General features: G+C 46.2%; 1 protein-coding gene across 2 annotated transcripts in view; it reads left to right on the top strand.

Moving 5' to 3' along the window:
* The first annotated feature begins 8,863 nt into the window (after window positions 1–8,863).
* RAP1A (RAP1A, member of RAS oncogene family) overlaps window positions 8,864–26,444 on the top strand; it is a 52,685-nt gene continuing 35,104 nt past the window's right edge. The window contains exon 1 of one of the 2 annotated variants that reach the window (XM_084866299.1): window positions 8,864–8,977. The gene's annotated coding sequence lies outside the window, so the exon portion shown is untranslated. Of the gene's footprint in view, window positions 8,978–12,861; window positions 13,032–26,444 lie in introns of those variants that run through there. The other variant, XM_084866298.1, reaches the window with a different exon arrangement.

Here is a 26,444-nt window from a genome sequence, read left to right as displayed (position 1 = left end):
ACAGGCCCAGGGGCTGCGGCGGAGACTCAGCCAGCCCAGTCAGCACCTGCAGGCGGAGGAAGGGAAGAAGGCAGCGAATGAGCGTGTGCCCAGTGCGCCCTGGACAAACCGCCAGAGAGGCCAGGCTGGGCAGAGGGCGCTGCTCGGGGCTGTGGGCACCACGCACCCTCTGAAGCCAAGGATGCTTCTCGTGGGACCGATCAGTCCCTCTGCCTCGCGCTCACCTCCTCGATGCCCCCCTGGCCTCCTCGCTTTTATCCGAATCCTTCTCGGGGGTCCCTAGTACAGGCTGGTTCCGCTTGAAATCAGTTCCCAGGGTCCACAGTTTCACCGATACCCTAAAAACAGTAACAAGTGAAAAATACCATCACGACGAAAATAAATGAAAACGGGTCCCCACTCCTGACACAATTTTGATTTGTCTGATTTGTTTCCAATACGACAGATTTCTATTGATACTTAGTTCTCATCTTGCTTTGTCACTTGCCTTATTTGATTCCCTTTTCTCTCTTCCTCCTTTTGGGCCAACCCATTGGCACCCGCCCCACAAGACAGCTCCACAAACAGCCCTTTTGTGAGGACGGGCCCCGGCCCTCCATCAAGCGTGATCAGCAGCTAAGGAAGCATCGGGCCTGCCGCCTCTCTGGACACGCCTGGGACCGCGTGTGTCTGCGTTTCTGTGACTCATCAGCCTCTCGGTCTGGTTCCTAGGCTGTGGGGTTACTTCGGGGTGAGGTGTAAGAGGCAGACGTGCTTCCAGAAATTCAAATGAGTCCTCCGTCCACTGAACCTCAGACAGAAGACGGACGTAGTTGCCTACCCGCCAGGACTCAGGATGTGCTGAGTGGCCCCTGGGGCTCAGAGCCAGCAGAGGCACAGGGCAGCCACACCCAGCTGTGCCGGGAGGTGTCAGCCCACTGGGTCTCCTGAGGATGGTGGTTCGCACATTGTTTGTGGTTTGCCATCATTTCAGCAGCTAAAAACCCCCACAGGCCCGCTGACCCCGCTGACCGCCACTTACCAACGCAAAAACAAACACACTGGCTTTTGCTCCCTGAGAGGAAGGCCAGGGCTCTGGCGAGAGCACAAGAACAATGTCTTCGGCTCCCTGAGGCCTCGGGGCCTCCACAAATATTTATTGATGTCATTCAGCTCCTCGAAGGGTGGGTCACACGATACGTAATGTCCCAGTCATCTGGGTCTTGCAACTGCCCTGGAAGGTCAGTGTTGTAGAGGAGATGGATGACGGGCAGACGAGGCTCTTGATTTTTACAAAATGTGGTAAGGAGCCGAGGAGCAGCAGCTGCCTGAGCCTCCACTTGCTCAGGATTAATCGCTGAGTCTGCTGACGACTTCTTAAAGATGTTTCTCTCTCAAAGTCGGTGGGGCCAACACCGGTGTGGCTCAGCGGATAGAGCGTCGGTCTGTGGACAGAAAGGTCCCAGGTTCGATTCCGGTCAAGGGCATGTACCTTGGTTGCAGGCGCATCTCCGGTGGGGGGCGTGCAGGAGGCAGCTGGTCGATGTTTCTCTCTCATTGATATTTCTAACTCACTATCCCTCTCCCTTCCTCTCTGTGGAAAAATCAATGAAATATATTTTTAAAAATAAAAAATAATAAAAATTGGTGGGGAGACAGGACGGTCCAAAGTGGTCACCAGGATGGCCAGTGACTGAAATGCTGTCATAGGCAAAACCCGTGGGTGAAGAGGAAAGAAAGGAGGCCGTGAAAGTGGACTTGCTCTGAGGCCACGTGGGCAGTCCCCTGGCCTCAGCTCTCCCGCCCCAGAATGCCCTTCATTGGGGCAGTGCCCTGGGGGCAGCTGCGCTGGTTGAAAAGCACAACAAAATAATCCCATTAAGTTCCCATTAACGGACACATTAGAAACCCTAATGAGAGGCTTTCCGAGCGGGAGGGCACCTCTGATGGACCCTGTCCTCAGCGAGGTTGTCACTGTCAGTTTCCCGGGAGCCCCCCAGGGAGCCATCGCCAAGAGACAGAGAAGCAGCCGGAGCGAGACTGGCACCCGGAGGAGACCCTCGGCCTGAAGGGTGCTCGCCTTGAAGCCTGCGTTTTGTGAATTGTTCTCAGAAGCTCTTCACTTCACTTTGAAGTCCACAGATTCTTTTTTTTTTTTAATTCGTTATTGATTTGAGAGAGAGAGATGAAGGGAGAGGAAGGGAGGAGGAGGAGGGGGAGGAGGGGGAGGAGAGAGACAGAAGTGAGAGAGAAACATTGATGGGTTGTCCCCTGTACACACCTGGACTGGGGGTGAGGAGGAGGGGGAGGGGGAGGGGGGGAGGAAGGGAAAGGGGAGGAGGAGACAGAAGTGAGAGAGAAACATTGATGGGTTGTCCCCTGTACACACCTGGACTGGCGATGCAGCCTGCCCCCTGGGCGTGTGCCCTGGCCGGGAATTGACCCGGTGACCTTTCAGTGCAGGGGATGAGTCCCAGAGGCCGGGGCTGAAGGTCGCAGATTCTTTCAGCGTGAGGGCCGCTCAGGTGCCCCGGAAAGGGCGCCCTCGCCTCTGGGGCTCCCAAACCGCATCCTCGGACTTCAGGTGCGAGAGGAAGGCGGCTGGGAAGGCTCATCCCCTGGCAGAGAGCGGCTGTGGAAGCACTCACCCCGCACACCTGCCAAATGCTTCTCTGTCCAAACACGGCGTCTCCTCTCCAGCTCTGCATCTCATCTTGGCTCCGCGTGGCCCAGCAGCGCCATACCCTCCGGTGGCACGGAGCCCGGAGCGTGCCCAGCGGTGCTCCGCTCCACACCGGGCGTCTGCGGGCCTCCAGCGCTCTCCGCCCGCTCCTCCCGCGGAGAGGGGATCATCAGGCGGCAGGTCACGCCGCTGTTATTATTACCCCGAAGCGTCATAAATCTGCGAGGTGCCATAGATTAAGGCAAGGCTCCCTCCTCACTCTCCACGCTGCCAGTAGTTTTATTGTAACGGCTGGGAGACCGGAGTTTTCCTTTTTAGGCAGAGCAGAGGAAGCTGGGCAATGAAAGCGGGAATGGAAGGAGGCTGGGAAGGAGCCGGTGAGACTGGTGTTGTGCCTGAGCCGGCTCGTCGGGACGCCCGGCGGCATGTACCGTTGTGCCTGATGGTGGTGGGGCACACGGGGCCTGCCTGCCCGGGAGAGCTCATCTGAATCCGTTATCGTAGCCCGGTGCCCGCGGCTGCAGAGGTGGCCTCCCTCCCAAGACTCCCGTCCGGTGCTTTCTCTCAGCGATAAGCCCCAACTGATTTCTAAGATCACAAACGGCTGCTGGGACTCATGGAAGTCAGCAGAGGAGTGTTAGTGAGACAGCTGCCGGGGCTGACGCTGTGGTCACTTGTTCATTTGGGCAATGGCCGTGGTAGAGAGAAACCCTGCAACTAACCCCTCGCAGGGAGACTCTGGTCGGCCAGATGCTGCTCAGGAGGCCGCTGGCCCTGCTTCCTTCCTCGATGCCACGCGCCTCCAGGCTGCGGGACACGAGGGAAGGGCCTGAGCAACACCCCTCTCTAGCCTTTGCCAAGTTCAAAGCCCACGTGAGGCCTCCTCCCATCTTGTCCCCAGCGTATCTGACACTGAATGAATTTGATTTTGTCAAAAATCCTCCTCTTTGGTAGCAAATTCTCTTTGCAGTCTCTGTCTTAGAATTCAGCCCTTCCTTTTTAAAAAAAAAAAAAAAAATTCAAATGTTAGTCATTTGAAACATCTTAACTCTCTGGTTGGAGAGCCTTCTTTTGATCATCTTCCGTCTCACCTGGGCTCACGGGTGCTTTCCCCTAAACCAGACCTACGGGCGCTGGGGCTCTGCCTTCGGTGCCATTGTGTCCCCTGAATACTTATGAAGCTAGGGAACACACAGTTGACATTCAATACACAGAGAGTCCCCAACGGGTGATGGTTCTATTTACAGTTTTTTTTATTTTACAGTGGTGTGAAAGTGATACATGTGTAGTATCATATTTTATTTTTATTATTATTTTAAAAATATATTTTATTGATTTTTTTTTTTTTTTTTTTTACAGAGAGGAAGGGAGAGGGATAGAGAATTAGAAATACCAATGAGAGAGAGCCATCAATCAGCTGCCTCCTGCACACTCCCTTCTGGGTATGTGCCCGCAACCACGGCACATGCCCTTGACTGGAATCGAACCTGGAACCCTTGAGTCCGCAAGCCGATGCTCTATCCACTGAGCCAAACCAGTTAGAGCTGTCCTTCCCATTTTAAAATTGGACCTTTTCTGGGGCTAGCAGTTTGCAGTCCAATACCCTCTCATGATGCTGGGCAGCCACAGCTCCCAACCGGCCACGCGATCATGAGGGCTGAGCACCGACCTTCCGCGGCGGACGGTGGCTCTCCTGTTCCTTGGCGATTGTGCCCGGCGTGTGTTGAAGGCGAGTTGGGCTAGCTCTGACATCCCCTAGGTTAGGCGTATTAAATTCCGATGTAGATTATTTCCCATTTACGATGTGATGTGACCCCGTCGTCATTTAGGGAGCATCTGTATGAATGTTGATTAATTGACTTTCAAAATAGTCGCCTAGCTCCTCTGACAACTGTCAGCAGCTACTCCCCTAGTTTACTGTCCCCCCTGTATCGCCCTGCAATGCTCCTTAGGAACTTACAGCCCAAACAACTGACTCCCCAGGACTCCCCGCTTTGCTCCTCCTGCACCCCTTCATGGAGCCTCACTTCTTAGCAGCGAAGCCAGACAATTTCATCCTGAGTTGGAGCAGTCTCATGAATTCTATCTTTCTCTGCTAGCCTCCTCCGCCCTATACATCCCACCTCCACGTACTCTGTAAGAAGCCTAATCAGTGCAAACACCAGGGAAGCCGAGGCCCTCACTGCTGAATCTGGTTGAATGTGGGATTTGCTCCCTCAGCTCAAAATTAATATTATAGGTGTACTGGGAGTACATTTTTTACTTTCTGGCCCCCAGCTAATACTTTTTACACGAGGAGTTCAGTATTTGGCTTAACTAGTTATCCAAATGCACAGGGAATTGCCAACTCCTTTTTTGGTCCTTCCCCTATCTCACCACTGCCCCCCCCCCCCCCCCCAATCACCGAGAGAGAGAGAGAGAGAGAGAGAGAGAGAGAGAGAGAGAGAGAGAGAGAAAGAGAGAGAGAGGGAGAGAGAGAGAGAGAGAGAGAGAGAGAGAGAGAGAGAGAGAGAGAGAGAGAGAGAGAGAGAGGTCACTGGAGACGGGAATGTTGAAGTCCTTGCTGGAATTCCCCTTAGGTTGTATCATTGTTTGGAAGTTATTGGTTCTCCTCCAGGAGCAGATATGGACAGAGTGAAGAGCCCGTGTTAGCTCAGAATATCAAGGAGCATAAACCCTAGGCCTTCATCTCTCTGTAAGGCTGCTCCAGGGCAATATGGTCTTTCTTCTAATGAGTAGACAGATTCATATTACAAATATTTATCGAACACTTATCTTGTTCCCAGTACGGTATTGTTCACTGTAGCATCTTATTTAACTTAATTCTAATCCTTGAAGGTAGAGTGGATTTTTTTTCACTTATAGGTGAGGAAGCAGCCTGGCCGGTGTGGCTTAGTGGTTGAGCATTGGACTATGAACCAGGAGGTCATGGTCTGATTTCCCCACCAGGGCACATGCCAGGGTATGGCTTGATCCCCAGTGTGGGGTGTGCATGAGGCAGCCGATCCATGATGCTCTCTCATCACTGGTGTTTCTATCTCGCTCCCTCTCCCTTCCTCTCTGAAATCAATAAAAAAAATATATTTTTTTAAAATAAGGAAGCAAGTGTTCAAAAGTGTAAGGTGACTTACTCTGAGTGGTAGAACCAGATTTTTGGATACTAGGTCTACTGTTCCTCACATTTCACCATGTTTCTTCTTGTGTGATTTTTAATTCTTTGTTAATAGCTCCTCTGTGTAAGAGCGGGAACTCTGTTAAAGAACCTACAGAGCCCAGGCATCCCATTGCAACAAACCCCTTCTAAAGCCAGCATTCTCTGCCGAAACCGGTTTGGCTCAGTGGATAGAGCGGCCTGCGGACTGAAAGGTCCCAGGTTCGATTCCAGTCAAGGGCAAGTTGTGGGCACATCCCCAGTGGGGGGTGTGCAGGAGGCAGCTGTGATAAATGTCTCTCTCGTCGACGTTTCTAACTATCTTTCTCTCTTCCTCTCTGCAAAAAATCAATAAAATATATTAAAAAAAAAAAAAAAGAATAAAGCCAGCATTCTCTCCTGGGTGGCAAGCTCTCAAGGACATTATGAAAGTTCTCCCAATTTCTCAGTGGGAATTGGGAGCTTCGGACATCTTCAAGATGGGGTCCAAGTGTTAGCCATCAAGGGACCAAACAGGAAGCCCGATGATGCTGCCAGGTGCTGGTTGTATGTTCCTTTATGCCAGAGACAGTGGGTCTTAAAGTTGTATTAATTTAATTTGTTAACAATATTGAAAGTACCATGAAAATGGGGGAGTGGGGTATCTCCCCCAAGATTTTTAAAAAGACCCTTTGACTATAATGTCAATTTTTAAAATTGGTTAGTAAAAATCTTTCCTATAAAAGTATCTAGTACTTCTTCAATATTTACTATGTTTCGGGGTTACCATTATGAATTTTTTTTTGTGTTATTTAATCTTCACAACGGCTCTGTGAGGTAAATGCTATCTTCATTTTACACAAAAGGAAACTGAGGCTCAGATAGGTTAAGCAGCATGTCTGAAGTCACACAGCTTTGAACTCACACAGTGTGACTCCAGAGCCAACGTGTGTAACCACACTTAGGGCTGCCAGACTGCGGGATGCCCAGTTGAGTCTGAATTTCAGATAAACAACCCCAAATATTGCACGGAACATATTTATGCTTAAAACATATTTGTTGTTTCTCTGAAATTCAAATGTAACTGGACATCTTGAATTTTATTTGCTAAGTCTAACAACCCTCCCCACACTCTCCTGCCTTGTATAAATGCATGTTTCTCTTTCTGTTCGGGTTGCTTGACTTGTGGCGTACGTATGCTTGAGTTTCGGTGCAGAATGAATGATGTGAACGCATAGCCACAAAGCTAGAACAAGCCTCTGGGGTGCCTTTTCCCTCCATTTTTTGAGGGCTGGGTTGGTCTGGGGACAGTCTCCTCCTTGATAACGTAGTTGAGCGTAAGCTTTTCCCTCCTGATAAGAAAGCACTTTGCTTACTGTGGGCACATCTGGCCTCCTGCCTGCCCTGGGCTTTCTCATCGGCGGCCAGCGCTGTCCTGCCTGTTGCTCACTCTTTTTTTTTTTTTTTTTTTAATATATTTATTGATTTTTTTTTTTTTTTTACAGAGAGAAAGAGAGGGGGATAGAGAGTTAGAAACATCGATGAGAGAGAATCATCGATCAGCTGCCTCTTGCACACCCCTACTGGGAATGTGCCCGCAACCAAGGTACATGCCCTTGACCGGAATCGAACCCGGGACCTCTCAGTCCACAGGCTGACGCTCTATCCACTGAGCCAAGCCAGTTTCGGCATGGTGCTCATTCTTATCCAAAGTCCTTGCTGCAGAAATCCTTGATGGCTTCTAGGAGCTGCAGAGCTGCATGGCCGAGTAGCTGCTTTCTTCCAGGCAACGGGGAAAGAACGAGCTGGCCACCGCTTAGCAGGGAGGGACCCTACACCTAACATCCGCTGTACACAACATGCAAATGGGCAGCACACACACCACCCAACTAACATCCTTCATCATCTTTGCGTGCCCTCCTTTCCACCCTCCCTCCCTCCCTCTCTCTCTCCCTCCTTCCCTCTTTCCCTCTCCACCACACACACACTCCTGACATGTTTATGGAGAACCTACCAAGTACCTGGTACTTTTCTAGGCTCCAGGAATATAGTAATGAACAAAATAGATGTCCCTCTCTCTCCACGGGAAAAATCTCATTCTAATTCAATCAATGTTTTGTCAACTGAAAATAGGTTCCAGTTTGAGATCTTGCCAATGAGTAGCTCTGTGCTTTTGTGCAATTCATTCGATCCCGCCGAGCAGGATTTGTCCCTCTGTCTGCAAAAGGAGACTTATGCGTCCTTCCCTGGCATTAAATTAGGTCCCGCGGCATCGTTTTGGAAACTGTAAAAAGATATGCCAATGTCAGGTCATTGTTTTGCCTCCTCGAAGGCAGGGACCGTATCTCTCCTATCTTTGCACCCTCAGCAACAAGCACGCATGCTTGGCAGGTAGCACGCGCGCCACTCAGGTGTGTTGAATAAACGTGTGAAAGGTGCTAGCTGCGTGTGCATAGTATGTTTTTATTTAAAATATGGTAAATATTGTCTCTGCTCTTAAATCACTGCACCAGCAGGCAAAGTACATGAGGCATGGCAGGCCGTGGCAGATACAATTCTACTCTTGGATGACAGGTTCCTAAGAGTCTGAGGTCTAAAAATACATTTTGCAAACGTTTATTAGATGGAAGCATCTTTTTATTGATCTGCTTCCCAATCTGAATGGTTCTGAAGGCCTTGCTGGGCAGGTCCTGGCCTTCCTAAGCACATGACGCTCTCTAGGATTCTGAGCTAGCGCTGAGTGGTAAAAGGACCCTGCGTGTGGGCAGCATTTGGAAGGAAAAGAAATACAGCCAGTCTGTTCTCTTCAAAAGTTTGAACCTCATGTTAGAAAATCTCATGACTTTTTTTTTTTTTTTTAACTTAAGGTCAGTGTATTAAGATCAATGCTGAAAGTTATAAGGAAAATATTCCCCCTGAAAATTATTTTTTCTTGGGGAAAAAAAAAAAGAAGGAAACCAACACCCCCTCCACAGAGGCACAGATGCTGCGGCAGCCACGCCTCTCCGGCCGAGGGGCTAGTCCCTGGTGGGTGAGGTCACCGTCTCGCTCCTCGTCATCCTCTGGCTCCGACTGATCCATTTCCCGGAATACAGACGCATCTACCTCCACATTCTTCCAGCCTCTGCCAAGAACTGGAAGCCATGGGTCAAGATTGCGATCTGTTTCAAATAGCTGTTTCCCACGTAAGTTGTTTTGTTTTTTTCCTGCTTGCTCTTCTTCTCTCATTCATTTCCTTTTCGTTTCCAAGAAAGAGTTCTGCATTGAACTTGGCCTCCCCACTCAAGAAACTCTCAGCTGTGACAGGAGTGCCGTGAAGTGATTGCTTTTTGGCTGCCGCCTGGTTTGCTCTGTGCTTCTCCCAGGGATACAGACACGCTCACTGGGGGGTTAGGATGCTGCTCTCGGTTCCACAAAAGTGTACAACTCAACGCAGTGGCTCTAACAGACACCAGGCCGACCCTGACCATTAAAACACAGGATCTAACGAAACCCGTTTGGCTCAGTGGATAGAGCGTTGTCTGCAGAATGAAAGGTCTCAGGTTCGATTCTGATCAAGTACACTGGTCATGTACATTGGTTGCGGGCACATCCTTGTTGAGGGGTGTGCAGGAGGCAGCTGGTCAATGTTTCTCTCTCATCGATGTTTCTGGCTCTCTATCCCTCTCCCTTCCTCTCTGTGAAAAATCAATAAAATATATTTTAAAAAAAACAAAACAAAAAAACACAGGATCTGTAAGGAGGCCCAGTTAGTAACGGGAATAATAATAATAATAATAATAATAATAATAATAAATACATGACAAGGCCGCCTAGGAGTAAAAAACAGAAAAGCAGGATCTCAGCAGAGAGGAGAAATCAGATACCCGCACTTCCCCTCTCCCTTCCGCATGCCCCGTCCTTGGAAAGTCCCCGGGCCTCCGCTTGTCTCACTGCTTCCTCTTCTCCTGCTCTTTCCCACAGGGACCGTGAGCCACTGGCCCCACTGCTCTCTGACGGTGCCCTCCCTTCCCTCCCAGCTTAGATGCCGAGGTCCAAGGCTGGGACCACTCCCCTCCCCCTCTCACTGACCTTCATCAGCAAACCCCAGCCCTGGTCAAAGCCAGCTCTCCTCCCCCAGCCCCAGCCCCCAGCAGTGGCATGCGGCTGGAGAAAAACCCGCACCACCTCGCTGAGTGGTCTCACTTTAAGGAGAGGACCCTTAACTCGAGAGGGCGCTCAGCACTGTGCAGACTGCTATGCCTTTCCATAACTCTTCCACTCTTCAACGGCGTTCTCCCTCACCTTCTCCCGTCTCCTCACACAGCCAACAGCCCCTCCTGACGCACAGCTTTATTACCTAGACTAGAGTGAAAGAAAGCACACAGCCCAGACCTAGCCCAGTGAGACCCTGGCACGTACAGTACCAACTGGGAAAGGGTGCTGTGTGTGTGTGTGTGTGTGATTGCTAAAAGCGCCCCCTCCCCCCTTACACGGAGCCATTAGAAAAGGTACCCCACCCCTTCCTCCGGGTGGACGTGGCCTCGCTGTCTGCCTGCCACAGCAGGGGCTGGGTTCCAGGTCCCACCTGCCCCCCTTCTGCTCCACGGTAGCCCGAGCACGCCACCCAATGGACTACCTGACCTACCACCCACAGACTTCGCCTTCTCTCCAAACACAGTGTGTGGACACACTGTCCTTGCTCCTAGCCTCGGCCGATCCCTACACTGCTCTGTGAGGGCCCCTTGCTTCTCCCCCTCACCGGACGGACCATCTCTCCTGTTGTCTCTTATCTTTTGCCCCAATTACTCTACCCCCTTCCCGCTCCCCCCCCCCACCCCCCCAAGAGAATCATCCAGCATACCAGCGGGAGGAAATGCCTCCCATTTTATTTTATTTATTTATTTGTTTTTATTAAGGTATCTGTGCACATATCTTACCAATTCTCCCCCACCCCCATACATGCCCTCGCCCCCCAGAGTTTTGCGTCCATTGGTTTTGCTTATATGCATGCATACAAGTTCTTCGGTTGATCTCTTATCTCCCCCATATCTCCCGACCCTCCCGGCTGTAATTGGACGGCCTGTTTGTTGCTCTACTGTCTCTGTATACGTCTCCCATTTTAAATACCCTCCCTTGGGATTTGTGGGAGGGAGGGAGGGGGGCAAAAAAAAAATCAATAAAATATGTAAAAAAAAATTAAATTAAATTAAAAAAAATAATAATAATAAAAAGAAAAATCAAAAAAAAATTAAATACCCTCCCTTGGTCCCAAGTAATCCTCAGGCTGGTTGCTCTTTACAGCAAAGCTCTTCAGGAGCTCTTTAGACTGGCTGTAAACACTTTCTCTTCCTCACCTCCCAGTGGCTGTTAACACACCCTAATCAGACTTTCTCCCAGATGACCCCTCGGAAACTGCTTTGGTCAAGGACATCAGCAGCCTCCGGAGGGCCGAAGCCTGCCGTCAGACTCTCAGATCTCATCTCGTTAGTGTCATCAGTGTGATAAGCCTGATCCCTCCTACCTCCTGAAAACAATTCTTATCTCCCAACATTCCAGCCTCTCCGAGGCTTCCTCCTCCTTTCTACTTCATCTCCAAGTGCTGGAGTTCCTGTTAGCTCTCTCCCTCAGCGGCGCTCCCTCCCTGAGTGATTTCCCCTAAGCCTAAGGCTTAAAAAGCATCTGCGTGCCTATGGCTCGCCAGTTTGTATCTTCACACTCACATATCCAGTTGTTTACTCACCATGCCCGCTGGGACGGAGAACAGCCCCTTATGGAACATGCACAACACAGAATTCCTACTCCCACCGCCAGATTTTCTCTTTGAGCCCTCCGAAACTCATTAAATGGCACCACCATTTACCCCTCCTTCAGGCCCGGAATCTAAGAATCATCCATGATCTTTTCATTCCTTCTCACACTCTGTCACATCCATTTCAGCTCGAAATGTGTCTGAATAGCCCTCTTCTCATCCCTTCTCTGCCCCAACCTATCCCAATCTCCTGCCACCTCCTTACTGGTCTCCCTCAGGACAGCCATGCTTCTCTGTTGTGTATGTTACACACATTCGCAAGAGAAACTTTAATATATATATATATATATATATATATATATATATATATATATATATATATATATATATATTGATGTTTTATAGAGAGAGGGAGAGAGAGAAACCTTCTGCAGGTCTCTTGTGGGGAATGGAGCCCACAATCAGGCATGCGCCCTGGCCAGCAACTTTTTAGTGCAAGGAAGGATGCTGCAACCAACTGAGCCACACCGGTCAGGGCTTCAAGACGCTGCCATTGCTCTGCTCACACTCCCATGGCTTTCTGCTGCTCTTATGACTGCCTAGAAGGCTTCCTGGGATCTGGCACTTCCCCACCTCTCAGCCTACAGCTTGCTCTCTGGCCGGCTGACTCCTCAGCCATACTGACCTTTGTTGTCCCTGCAACGTGCCAGGCATATTCCCACCTGAACTCACGCTGATTTTCTTTCAGCTTGGAAAGGCTCCCCGCCCCTCCCCCTTATTTATTTGCTAGGCTTATTCCTTCCTATCCTGCCTATCCTATCTATATCCTGCCTATCCTATCTATCCTTCGTGCTTATGCTCAGAGCTCTCCCTGGCCTGGCAATACCAGGTCAGCGGTAAAGTCACCCCCTTCCTGACTTTATTTCTTTCACGCCACTTATCAACACCTGACATTTCTGTTCCCTGGTTTGTTGTCTGCTCCTCTCCCCTACTTCAGTAGAAGGCAAGCTTCATAAGCTAGCCCATGTATGGCTTGACTGCCTAGAACAGTGCCCGGCACCACTTAGGTGTTCAATTAGTACTAGTCCAACGACTGCGTTTCCTCCAAGGTCCTACTCCTCCTGACTCTTTAAACCCTTCCTCGGTTCAGTTCCGGGCGTCCGCAACCCCAAGATGTCCCATCCTCCGCTAAGCCCCGACAGCCCACACCTCCCCCAGCCGTCCTTTGCTCTCCCCGCCCCTTCCTGCGCGGCTCCTTTAAGCGGAGTCCGGAAAGCGACGGGGGAGGGCGGGGCCAAAGCCTCGCCGACGCGGACTCGGAGGGGCGGGGCGTGAGCAGGGGGCGGGGCTGCGTGCTGCGTGCGTGCGCGTTCTGGAGGCGCCGCCGCCGCCGCCGCCGCTCTCGAGGCCGCCGCCGCCGCCGTCGCCGCGCAGAGCCAGAGCCGGAGCCACGGCCGAGCGGAGGGAGGAGGAGGAGGAGGAGGCGGAGGAGGCGCTGGACTGGGGGGGTGAGTGAGGGGCGGGGAGCCGGGGCCACCCGGGAGGGAGCGGGGGGCGCGGGGCGGCCGGGCCGGGGCTGAGGCGACTCCTGTCGCCGGTCCGTCCCCCGGCTCCCCCTTCCTCCTCCGCGCTCCTCGGTGTCCGGGGCGGCGGCCCGGGGGCCTGGCCGGCGGGAGGGGCCGGGGCTCGCGGAGGCCGGGCCGCCGCCGCCGGGGCCGGGCCGGGCCGGGGCCGGAGCCAACCACGCCCGCCCGCCCGCGGACGGAGCCGGTCGGCTGTGGCTGGGCCTGCGGGAGACGGACGGGAGGGGCCGGGCCGGGTGTGGGAGAGAAAGAGGACATTGTGTCCCCCACCCTGCAACTCCCGGAGGTGTCATGGCACTAGCCCGCTTCCCCCGCCGCCTCCCGGGCCGTGCCCGCGCCCCTCGCCGCGGGGCGATGCCGGAGATCGGACGTCGCCTCTCCTTCCCTCTCGCCAGGCAGTCCCCAGACCAGGGTCAGCTTTTCCCTCTGGGGGGCACGCGGACAGGGTGGCGGGGAGCGAATTCTCTGTCTCCCCCCCCGCCCCGTCCTAGGCGGTGCGGGCGCCGGGAGCGTGGCCCTGGTCCCGGGTCCCCCGCTCCCTTTACCCCCAGCGCTCCGGGCTGACATCTCCATCCCATCCGCCTCCGGCCCCTTTCCCGCCCTCTTCCCCGGTGCCCTCCGAGGCGTGCCCGCCGCGTGCCCGCCTGTTCGGGGTTGCTTTCCTGGGGGTCTGCCTCTGCTTCCCTGAATTCTGTCAGGGACGAGGGCCGTCCGATGCTTGTCTCCTTCCAGCGGGGGCTGGGAGGGGTGTCGTTTTTGGCCCCTCCACTCAGGAAGTTAAGGGACAGTGTCTTAAGCTGAATTGTGTAATTTAAGCTGAATTGTGTCTTAAGCTGAATTGTGCTATGGGGGAAAGATCCGAGGGAAGACACTTGTGCCTTAAAAAAAGGGGGGGTGGTATCTTCTCCGAGGGCCAGGAGCCAGAGTTTAGGGGGGCCTTTTGGCTTCTTGGGAGTCAAATGCCTTGAGCAGTGAGGTATTTGGGGGGGGGGGGGGCATCGTTTTGTCATTGCTTTGAAGGGAGGAGGGCATACGAAGTGAAAGAGAAAAGAGTTAAGAGGGCAGGAGGTTAACGGGCCACGTCCTTACAGGTGGCCAGGGCTTTCTGCTTCCTGGGTGCGGGAGGAGGGTTCGTTCTGGGTTTGAATCACAGAGTCCAGTGTCAGCTCTCCGGGCCCCCGCGGGGCTCCCACCGTCCTCAGCAGCGCGCTGAAGGGCAGCCTCGGAGGGGATGCTGCTGGAAACAGGATTTGGAAACTTTCTTTTGGTTTCCTGTCAGCGTGTGGGGGTGGGCATGCGTCTGTGTAGTTTTTCTTTCCTTTTTGATGCAGTTGATAATCTGCCATGGTTTGACATAAAAAAAAAAAAATTAAAAAAAAAAAGCAGCACTCGATCTGGTCCCGAGCTCTTTTATGGTGGTTTTGAAATTATATTTTGCGTTGGTTGAAGTTCTTTTTTTAATTTTTTTTTTTATTCTGGTGTTTCAGTGGATCTTGTTTCTTCTGTATTTTGAATTGCGTACTGCAGACTATGATTAGATGGACGTTTCTGAGAATCATGCGGTGGGTGGCGGATGGTAGGCATTTCTTGAATGAATTGAGTGATCACAAGCATGTGCTTAGGTACTATGTATCTTCTGTTCTCTTGACAAGTAGCTTACATTTGAATATTGCATTTCACTTCCAAGATATGAAATAGTCATTCCTGACCTTTTCTAGGCCACTGAAACCTTTGAGAATATAATGAAATATATAGACACTGTAGAAAAATAGTAACAGGCATTCATGCAGAAAATTTTGCATTCAGCTTCAAGGACCTTCTAAAGCCAACCAATAGCAACTTGTCTCAAAAGTTTATTATGATGGAATTGAGTATTATTCAGCTCCATCTTAAAGTTGCTCAAAAGCCTTTATTTTCTGTGTGCCCTCAGGAATGACAGTCTGTACACTTACAGATTAAACTTTGTGTCTTTGAGAATGCGACTTGAGACTGATTGTTACTGCAGTTTTATGGGGCAAAGTTCTCATTTTAATAACTGTTACCAGGTCAGTAACAGTTACTGATGACTTCCAAGGAAATAAGATTGCTGCAGTCAGAAGCTCAAAATCATAAACATGGTGGACTTATGATTTTTATTGCATAAACTTCTGAGCAATATGAACAGCACTTGAGAATGTTCACAAATCAAATGATTCAGTTTTCCTGTTCTATTCCGTGCTTGTTTATATGCATGGTATTTCATGAAGTTAATAATTATTGTATCAGCATTCAATGTTAAGTCAACGAGTGCTTTTTGAAGGTCTGTTGGAATAAAACAAAATCCTTACTGTCACAGAGTGTATATTCTAATCAGAAAAGGTGGGCCACGCATACATTAAGAGTATGTAATTTAAAAAACAAAACAAAAAAACCCTATATATTTTATTGATTTTTTTACAGAGAGGAAGGGAGAGGGATAGAGAGTTAGAAACATCGATCAGCTGCCTCCTGCATACCCCCAACCAATGTACATGCCCTTGACCGGAATCGAACCTAGGACCTTTCAGTCCGCAGACCGATGCTCTATCCACTGAGCCAAACCGGCATGTGTCAGGTTTTAAGAGCTGTGCAGAAGAGCACAGAAGGGTGAGGGATGGAGAAACAGTGCAGCGGAAGGATAGGCAGGGAAGCCATGAGACCAGCTCCGAAACCTGAAGGAAGTGAGGACGTGTGCTTTTGGGGAAGAAGGTTACAAGCAGAGAGAACTGCAAGTGCAAAGACCCCTCAGCGTACTTTGCCTTTTTTAGAAAAACTAGGAGGCCAGTAAGCAGGAGGGAAAGTGAGAGTTGAACTTGAGGTTAGAGAACTAGCTGGGGCTCCACCATAAGGCCTTGTAGGCTGGTCAAGAATTTTCAAGTTTACTCTGAATGAGATTGGGGGTTTGGAGTTGAAGAGAGACCTATTTTGATTAAGTTTGTGAGATCATTCTGGCTGTGGTGTGGAAACCAACTTGGCTGGGATGGGGAGAGTAGAAGCAGGAAGACAGATCAGGAGGTTAATCTTCACTTTAAATCTTTTTCAGCGGTTGCAAATTAGTCCATCTCTCTGCTGTTGTGTATACAGGTAGTTTCCTTTCCCCCTATTAAAATAACAATAAAACAAACACTTGTGTATGCAGCTTTTTCTTTTGAAATATTTCCTAGCGATTGATTTCCAGAAGGACTACAGAATCAAAGTATGTGAATATACTTGTGTTCTTGGTGTTGTACCTGTGAATTCCTTCAAAGAATAGGTTAAAATGATAGCCACATTTGTTGATTTTAAATTTCATGGCAATGTCACCTTCATTGAGTATTATTATTTAATATTTTAAAGGCAATTTTAGATTGTTAGGTTTAATTTCCCAATAGCTCACTTAGAGTTCATATATTATTAGCTAATGATTGGGATAGAGAGATGAATTAGACAGGGTCTCTGCCCTCAGGGAACTTTACATTCTGTCTTAATTTTTAATCTGATAGTTAAATAGCTTCACATTTTGCCAGTGTTCACTCAGGCTCACGAACTTTGTTCTGTCCCCTTTACACAGTCTGTGTGACTGGTTAAGAGGACAGTTGATGACCTTTTATATACAATTGGCATTCCAAGCAAGCATTTAATTTTTCAGTGATAATTTTTTTTCTTACAAAGGGATTTTTTAGTGGTATCTGCAGTTTATTTGATTTCTGTTCTGTGTGTCTTTAGAATTTTACAACTGTGACAGCCTGTTTTGTTCTTTGCAATAAATTATGCAACTAGTACTTAGTTGAGGACTCTCACATGTGAATTTTTAAATTGTAATTCTTTATAGTTATTCAAAACACAGAAACTATTGTTTCTATTAAATAAGGTCAGCATAACAGCTTTGAAATTTTATTTAGTTTTTAAAGGAGGGTGTTACCGGACTGTTTTGATAGCAATCATACCACAGTGAGGGCATTGCTCAGCATTTCTAGTTCTAAAATATAGATGGCTTGATTTGGCATGGCCTGGGAACTCCAAGCCCCTAGCACTGTGTCTTACATGCTAGGGACCCAGCAAATGTCTATTCTGCCTCAGATAACTCCCTAACCTCCCAGTTATAAAATTTTCATCTTAGAAGCTCAATAAAAATATATAAAGCATTTATATATTAATGGGGTGTTGAGTTTAAAATTATGAACACAGCCCAGCTGGTGTGGCTCAGTTGTGTCAATCTATGCACCAGGAGTTCATATATTACTAGCTAATGGTTGGGGATCGAGAGATGAATTAGACAGGCACACGCCTGGATTGCAGGCTCGATTCCCAGTGTTGGCCATGCAGGAGACAGCCAGTCAGTGATGTTTCTCTCTTGATGTTTCTATCTCTCTCACCCTCTTCTACTGAGATAAATGAAGCATCCATTTCCCCCTCTTTTTTGTGCATGAAATTTAGGGTGGATTGTATGTGCTTTTTCACTCTGTTCACAGAGATAATACTGGCCCATTTACATTTGAGTTTTTGTAATGGTGGTTATGGCTCTGTCCAATCCCCTTTACACAGTTTTGAGGTGACTAGTTAAGAGGGCAGTTTGTTTCCAAGTTAAATGATCCAGATGAATTCTGAAGCTATAAGCTTAGCTCATCATGATACTCTGATCAACAAAGAAGTTCAGTAGAGAACTATGCCATGCTCTCATTTCTGCTTGAAAATAGGCCTTTTGAGGTAGAAGGTACATGCATGTACCAATAAAAAAAAGGAAATTGTATGTGATGAGTAAGATGAAGTTGTAGCAAGAAATAGTCTACTTTCATAAGTACTCCAAGATTAACACTATATAAATAAATTTTGTATTTTTATTTTTGAATTAAAATAGAATCATGTTCATTTTATTTTTTATTGTTTAAAGTATTACATATGCCTCCTTTTTCCTGATTGATTTCCCCCTATCCATTCCCACCCCCCACCTCCCCAGTGTCCATGTTCATCGGTTATGCTAATATGATGCATACAAGTCCTTTGGTTGACCTCTAACCACCCCTTGTCTCTGGATAATATTATGCTTTGTCTTATTTGTTTGTTTGTTTATTTATTTATTGAATGGTTTACTGTTCCTAGAGAGAGAGGGAAGAAGAGGGAGGGAGGGAGAGAGAAACATTGACGTGAGAGCACACCATTGATCGGGCTGCCTTCTGCATGCCCCCTCCCAGGGATCAGGAATTGAACTGGCTGGCATCCTCCTGGTGCAGGCAACGACGTCCAACCAACTGAGCCATACCAGCCAGGCCATTTTCTTTTTCTTTTACCTTCTCACCCAAGGACCTTTTCATTGTGTTTTAGAGAGAGGGAAAGTGGGGGAGAAGTATGTGCCCTGACGGTGAATGGAACCCAAGACCTTTTGGTGTGTGGTATGACGCTCCTACCAGCTGAGCCACACTGGTCCGGCATATATTAATTTTCTAAGTAAACTACCGTACTTTCAATGATCTCTTAGCTACTCAACAGCTATTTCTGTGGTCTTATGTTTTTAACAGCTTTTTAGTGTTAGAGCAAAACAGTTTCCAATTTGTTTAAAACATAGTGAAATAAAATTTATTTGCTTTTTATTGCCTATTTTGCTTTCCTCCAAGACACTTACTTTTCAAATTGCCTTTCTGCCTATATGTCACATTGTGGGAAGACACCCCCCGCCCCATTTACCGCTAGCAAATTTAATTTTGTTTAATGTGATTATATTTTTGTGGGTTTTTTTTTTCCAGTCCAGCTTAATATTTTTTCTACACTGATTAAAATTATCCTGTGACTGAAGTTAACTATCTTCTACTAGAACGGAAATGTGCATATAGACAAATGCATCACTGGGCATTTTGTGAATGTTGTTAGGTTGCCAGCTTTATTTTCAAGTTTCTCCCCCCTTCAGACTTAAATGTGATATACTTATAAGGCAACAACGGTATGGTTAGTTAATTTATAAAATGAGAATAATTTTTCTGATTTTTCTATTTTGCATGTTTTGAGTTAGGATTAACTGGATGTTTATTATCCTATATAATAAAAGCCTAATATGCTAAGTGTCCGGTTGGCTGTTCAACCAATCAAAGCATAATTTGCTAATGATGTGCTAAGGCCGCTCAACCGCTATGCCATGCACTAACCCCCAGGGGGCAGATGCTCCAACCAGTAGGTTAGCTTGCTGCTGGGGTCCTGTCGCTCTAGACTGAGTGAGACGGGCTGGACATGCCCTGGAGCCCTCCGGAGGTCCCTCCCCAACTGGCCAACCTCCTGCGTCCCTTCCTGGCCTGGCCTACGCCCTCTCGAAATCCGGGACCTCTCTGGGGGTGCTGGAGAGCTGGTTTCGGCCCAATCCCTCAGGCCAGGCCGAGAGACTCCACTGCACCAGGCCTCTAGTGTTCATAAAAAGATAACCCTTGAAGTTACAATTTGAGCATTGTTTTTTATTGGGAAGAAATGGCATTTTACTAAAATGACAAACATGAGAAAGCTCATAGCATGTAGTAAAACCTCTGAAAGACTAAGTTATTTCAGGTACATGGGTGAGTTAGTCACATGATTCAGAACAAAAAATAACTACTTAGTGTTTAGAGCAATGGCTCTGGAGTTAGGCAAGCTAGGTTCAAATCCTTGCTTTGCCACTTACTAAATCTATGATTTGAGGCAACTTACTGTGTATGTAACTTAAGGTAACTTGCTAAATACCTATATATGATTTGATATTTATGAAGTTTGGCTTTCTCATCTTTAAAAGGGGAATAATAACTACTTCAAAGGATTGTTGAGAGGATTAGAAATATTGTGTAAGACTGTTTGGCATGTAGTAGGCATTTAATAAAAACTAGCTATTGTTTTTTAAAAATATATATTTTATTAATTTTTTACAGAGAGGAAAAGAGAGGGATAGAGAGTTAGAAACACTGATGAGAGAGAATCATCGATCAGCTGCCTCTTGCACACCCCCTACTGGGGATGTGCCCGCAACCAAGGTACATGCCCTTGACTGGATTCGAACCTGGGACCTTTCAGTTTGCAGGCCGACCCTCTATCCACTGAGCCAAACCGGTTTCGACAAAACTAGCTATTGTTAAATTTATTTTTGTGTGTTTCGTTTTGCCAATTTGGTGGGTGGGGCAAGAGATGTCATTTGTGTGGCCTTGCCCACATGGCAGTGCAAAATGGCCTTGAACAATGGCAGCCAGAGGGGAGTGGTAGTAGACATTCTTTTTATTTGTATTTTTTGCTTATTGATATTTATTTATTTATTTATTTATTTATTTATTTATTTATTTTGAGGGGGGGGGAGAGAGAAACATCGATTTGTTCCACTCATTTATGCATTCATTGGTTGATTCTTTTATGTGCCCCGATGGAATGGAACCCACAACCTTGACACACTGGGGCCATGCACTGACCAATTGAGCTACCCAGCCAGGGTGGTAGTAGACATTCTTTCTGGTAGGAATGGCATGAGCCAAGACAGAAAGTTCAGGAGAAGTTGGAGAACAGGAGATTGATTTGACAGAAGCCTAAGCCTATATAATTAGATAATTAGTAAATGTGGCATTGAGGCCGTAAAGATTGATTGGGGCTAGGCTTTAGAACTCATTGAATGCTAGATTGAGAAGTATAGAGTTTATTCAGGAATGCAAGAAGTTTTGATAGGAAGAAAATGACATCTTTTGGAAGTTGAATGAATTGAGGAAGAAAGAGACTGGACACCAGGAGGCTGGTAATAATACAGGTGAGGCAGGATCTGAGAGTTTAAAGGAAACGAGGGAAGGTTTTGAGGGGAGTTGCTAGGAGTCACTGTTTTGAAAATCTGGCTCTTCAAGTGTACCCAGTTTGGAATTGAAATTCAAAAGAGAATTTGAGTCTAACTTACAGGCTCCATGGAGGTAGGCAACCTCTGAGAGAAGATAGGACTCAGTACACTTGGTTGTTGCTACCTATTTTAAAAATTGAAAGGTAAAAATTCCTGTTATTTCATTAGTGAAAAGCATGTTTAAGCTATTCCTTTGACAAATTTGTAACTTTAGAAGTTTTATTTATTTAGCATTTTGAGTTCTTAGTGAACAGGGAGCCCTCACATTTAGACATTGGTACTTCTGGAGGTATCTTAAAATAAGTCAGTGTGCAGTGCAGTTCTTCCGTGTGTGGTCGTTCAGCATTTGTGAATGTGACTGGACTTTAGAAACGTCAGTTGTGTGAGCAGAAATGATGAAAAGTAAAGTACAGACTTCTATTATACTTTGGTAAGCAACCTAGAGTGGAGGGCAGTGAAAGATGAAGCAAGGAAAAATAGGATATTGAGTGTATGGTCTTTAGAAAAAATACTACTTTTAGTACTTCTCTCCCTTCCCCTTAATTTATCAACTATAAACAAATTAGTTTGTTCATGTCATTCTTAGTCATTCTGGTACCTGGCTCTAGCTCTGTTAATTGTACTTTCCACTTGGCTGAATAATACACAAGCAAATTAGCCTGAAGTTTGATATTAATATTTCTTTTTGACTCATAAGTAAACTCACTGCTGCTCTGAATTATCTGATCACTGTCTGTCTTTAACATTATGAGTTGAGAAAAGAAGCAACCCCCAATTTGTAAACATCACATATTGGTTAGTGATACTTTCATGATGTTTGCTTATTTTATTTATTAAAATTTTTTTTGTTTAAAGTATTACATATATTAGTATATATCTCTCCTTTTCCCCCCATTGACCTTCCCCCTTCCCCCAGCTCCCCTACCTCCTGTGGCATGCCCTCATCTCCCCCCCCCCCCCCCCCCCCCCCCCGTGTCTTGGGTCCATTGGTGTGCATGTTTGCATATTTTAAAGCACTGAGTTGTGTTGTTACACCTTTCTAAATGTTTTTTTTTAGTTTTCAAATATTTTCTAAACTCAGAAATTAAGTCCTTATTAATTTTTATTCAACTCTCTTTCATTTAAAAGTGAATTTGAAAATATTTTTAAATACGGACATGCACCATTTCTGTAGACATGGACCACACCTACAATGATAGTGCCATCAAATTGTAATGGGACTGAAAAATTCCTCTGCTCAGTGACAGTCAGATCTCAGTGCATTCATCACTCATGTGTTTGTGGTGATGCTGGTATAAACAAGCCTGCTGAACATACAGTTATGTACAGGACAGAATACTTGATCATGATGACCTGTTGCTGGTTTATGTATTTACTGTACTATTAATTGTTATTTTAGAGTGTACTCTTCCTACTTGTAAAAATGTTTGCTGTAAAAGCAACTATAAACAAATTAGTTTGGGACTGAAAAATTAGGTTACACTGGCAGTAGCCTCTCGTATCACTTGTTCAGTGTTTCTTGATTGCATCATTCTGCCTTGCATTTGATTTAATCTTATGTTATTTTAAAATTTTGTGTAGCAAACATGCACTTTATAAAAAAAAAAGGTCTACAGTTACATGCAGTAATGTCCTCGGCCTTCATAGTCGCTCACCACTCACTGACTGACTCACCCAGAGCAACTTCAAGTCCTGCACGTTCTATTCATGATAAGTGCCCTATATAAGTGCACCATTTTTCATCTTTTATATTGTATATTCACTCTCTCCTTTCTGTGTTTAGATATACAAATATTTACCATTTGTTACAGTTAACTACTGTACAGGTGTGTAGCCTTCGAGCCTATGTGGGTAGGAGGCTGTGCCATCTAGGTTTTATAAGTGCACCCTATGTGCACTCTGCGATGTTTGCACAATGACAAAATCTCCTAATGGCCCGTTTCTCAGCACCTGTCCCCATCATAAAGCAGCACTTGACTGTAATAAGCAAATATAGCACATAATATTGGGCATAGTCTGTGTTACTTTTTATAAAGACTGTGTTTTCCTAATGAAGCTTCAAAAGCCCAGATTTGGTTAACTGATTGATACTTCATTTACTAAAGGGACCCCAGATAGTCAAAACAGTGATTTAATGTCTCAAACTATGACATCCTATCGAGTCTGTTTGAATGGGTTCGAAGATACTTCTGTTTGTCCACAGAAAGCAGAACTACAGTCATTCCCTTAGGGCCGATTATCCTTACCCTTCCCTCGTCCCCCCCAGCCATAGCTGAGAGTAGGAGCTTCCCTGGTTTGGGCCATTTCGGCACTGTCACTATGCTGGCATTTGTGGCCTTCCCAGTATGTATGTCTTAAATTCTTAGAAGTCTGCTTCCATTTTGGCAGGAAAAATAAGTTATGAATAAGATTGAGTGGCTCATGATATACTATTATAAGAAAATTCACAATTTTATATGTTAATTATACTTCAGTAAAGCTGAAATAAAAAAAAAAAATTATGTGAGGTGACATGTGAAGTGTGTGAAACAAGAATAGACTTTCTATTCTAGTACCAAAAATTGAAATAAAAGGGCATAAAGCACACTAGGGCCTTTTTTAAAAATTTTTTTAAAATATATTTTATTGATTTTTCACAGAAAGGAAGAGAGAGGGACAGAGAGTTAGAAACTTCGATGAGAGAGAATCATCGATCAGCTGCCTCTTGCACACCCCCCACTGGGGATGTGCCCGCAACCAAGGTACATGCCCTTTCCCGGAATCGAACCCGGGACCCTTCAGTCCGCAGGCCGACGCTCTATCCACTGAGCCAAACCAGTCCTGGCTCTTTCTTTCTTTTTAAAAAATATATTTTTATTGACTTCAGAGAGGAAGAGAGAGATAGAAACATCAATGATGAGAGAAAACCATTGATTGGCTGCCTCCTGCACGCCCCCCTACTGGAGATTGAGCCCACAACCCAGGCATGAGCCCTTGACTGGAATCAAACCCAGGACCCTTCAGTCCACTCTATCCACTGAACCAAATGGGCCAGGTATCTAGGGCCTTTTCTTAAAGTTAAAACCCTTACATTTCATTTAATCTGCACAGCAAATCTTTGAAATAGATATTGTCCTTTTTTTTTTTAAGAATATGAGTTGTTGTTTTTTTCAGTCTCTTCCTCCCTTCGAATATAAGTTTTTAAAAAAATATATATTTTATTGATTTTTTTTTTTTTTTTTTTTACAGAAAGGAAGAGAGAAAGAGAGAGAGAGATAGAAACATCGATGAGAGAGAAACATCAGCTGCCTCCTGCACACCCCCTACTGGGAATGTGCCTGTAACCAAGAAACATACCCTTGTCTGGAATCAAACCCAGGGCCCTTCAGTCCACAGGCTGATGTTCTATCCACTGAGCCAAACTGGTTTCGGCGATACTGTCCATTTTTTACAGATGATGAAACTCAAAGTAATTTTATAACTTATGAAAATTAAGGAACTCTAATTATAGAGAACTAGAGGCCCGCTACATGAAAATTAATGCACTGGAGGCAGGAGGTCCTTCAGCCCGGCCTGCCCCCTCTCACAGTCCGGGAGCCCTCAGGGGTAGGAGGCGACCCAGCCATCAGGGGAAGGTGACACCCCATCATACCTCTGTTGCTGCCTGCGGGCAGCGCAGGCCTTGGCCAGCCTTCGTTACCTGAGGCTTAGGCAGCCCTGGGCGGCTGGGGGGCTGAGGGGACTGGGGGACTCGAAGGTAGGGGCATGGAGCCCGCTACCCTGCTGGGGCTGAGGGGACTGGGCACCACCATCTTGTGGCTGAGGGTGCCATCATCTTTGAAGGCGGGGCAGCAATTAGCATATTCCCTCCTTATTGGCAGTGCATGTCGACATCTTTGTGACAGTGTGAGGATCAATTAGCATATTCCCTCTTTATTAGATAGGATATTGCTGACAGCAAACTACCCAAAGCAGGCACATCTATTTTATGCTCTTTATACAAAAGCACAAAATAGATGATCAATAAATATTGTATTTTGCTTGCATCACAAACATGAATGAATACGAATTAATGTTCATTTCAAATATGAATGAATGAATATGAATTTTAATGAATAAATGAGTCAGTAGGTGAATGATAGAAGACAGCCTTTAACTCAATAATTTTTTCTTCAGTGCAGCACAACATTTTTCTTTCAGATGAGTCTAGAAAATTTTTCACAATTGAATTCTTCTTTCTTTTTCTCTGTACAAAACTCCCTCTTCTCTCAGGTGGTTTAAATTACTTAAACCACACAGTACAAAGCCTGAAGAGGGAAATCAAGACCAGAGACATGGAAAGCATCACTTCCACTTAGATTTTAACTAAGTAGTATGTAATGTTATCAGTCTGTAATGTTATATCTGCGTTAGACCCTTCTAGTTACATTCAGGATGTTATCTTTTTGTTCTGTTTGTATCTCTTATATTTATTGTGTTGTCTGAAATGAGATGATATAAGAGTAGTCGAAATAATTATGTAGCCAACATTAGTTGACCATCCAATCTCTATTTCAATTTGGGGGGGGGGGGCCATGTGTTTCTGTTTTCTATTAGTACAACCAAATGTGGTTTGTTCAGAAATATGAACTGATAATTTAATAGGGTTAAAAAATACATAATGTGATAAGTATTATTTTCAACTGATGCTAATACCTGGACAGACTAGTGAATCTCTAAACTGCATATTTATACAGTTTCTAATTCTTCAGTGATTCAATATCATAATAAATTTAAGATTAGAATTCTTTTAAATGAATACGGAACAGTAATGGATACCATGGGTGAAAGTAGATGCAGATAATTGAGAGATTGAAAGAAACTATTTTAGTGGAAGGTTGCAAAAGGAAGGTTTTATGGGATTTGCAGGTGGAAGTTGCTATGCTAGACTGTGGGAAATAAATTTTATTTATTTTTAAAATATATTTTATTGATTTTTTACAGAGAGGAAGAAAGAGGGATAGAGAATTAGAAACATCGATGAGAGAAACATCGATCAGCTGCCTCCTGCAAACCCCCACTGGGGATGTGCCCGCAACCAAGGTGCATGCCCTTGACCGGAATGGAACTTGGAACCTTTCAGTCCGCAGGCTGACGCTCTATCCACTGAGCCACACCGGTTTCGGCAATAAATTTATTTTTACAAAAAGAAATGAAATTGGTGAAGTGTGAAAGCTATGAGGAGATAAATTAACGTTGAATGGGTAGAAAGAATTCTGTAGGTTAATACGGTGGCTAATAGGGACCTTCAGAGACGATTTGATGACACTCATGAAGTAGGGATCTGTCATGTTGGTTTGAATAGAAAGTACAATAAACTTAGAATGAAGAGGGCTGTTTTTATAAAGACATATTTTAGGATTTGTTTATAGATGTTCTAAGACTAAGGCTATAATATGACACGTTTATAAAACATAACTTTATATGATATTTTGGTTCTTGATATCCTCAAACTGCTCTTTGTGTTTGTGTGTCTGTTTTGTTTGATTTCTGTATGATGGCAT

The sequence above is a fragment of the Pipistrellus hanaki genome (assembly GCF_964339955.1).
Source record: "Pipistrellus hanaki genome assembly, chromosome: 18".
In the NCBI taxonomy this organism is placed as follows: Eukaryota; Metazoa; Chordata; class Mammalia; order Chiroptera; family Vespertilionidae; genus Pipistrellus; species Pipistrellus hanaki.
The sequence above is the reverse complement of the archived record's forward strand: the minus strand, read 5'-3'. Positions and strand labels throughout refer to the sequence as shown.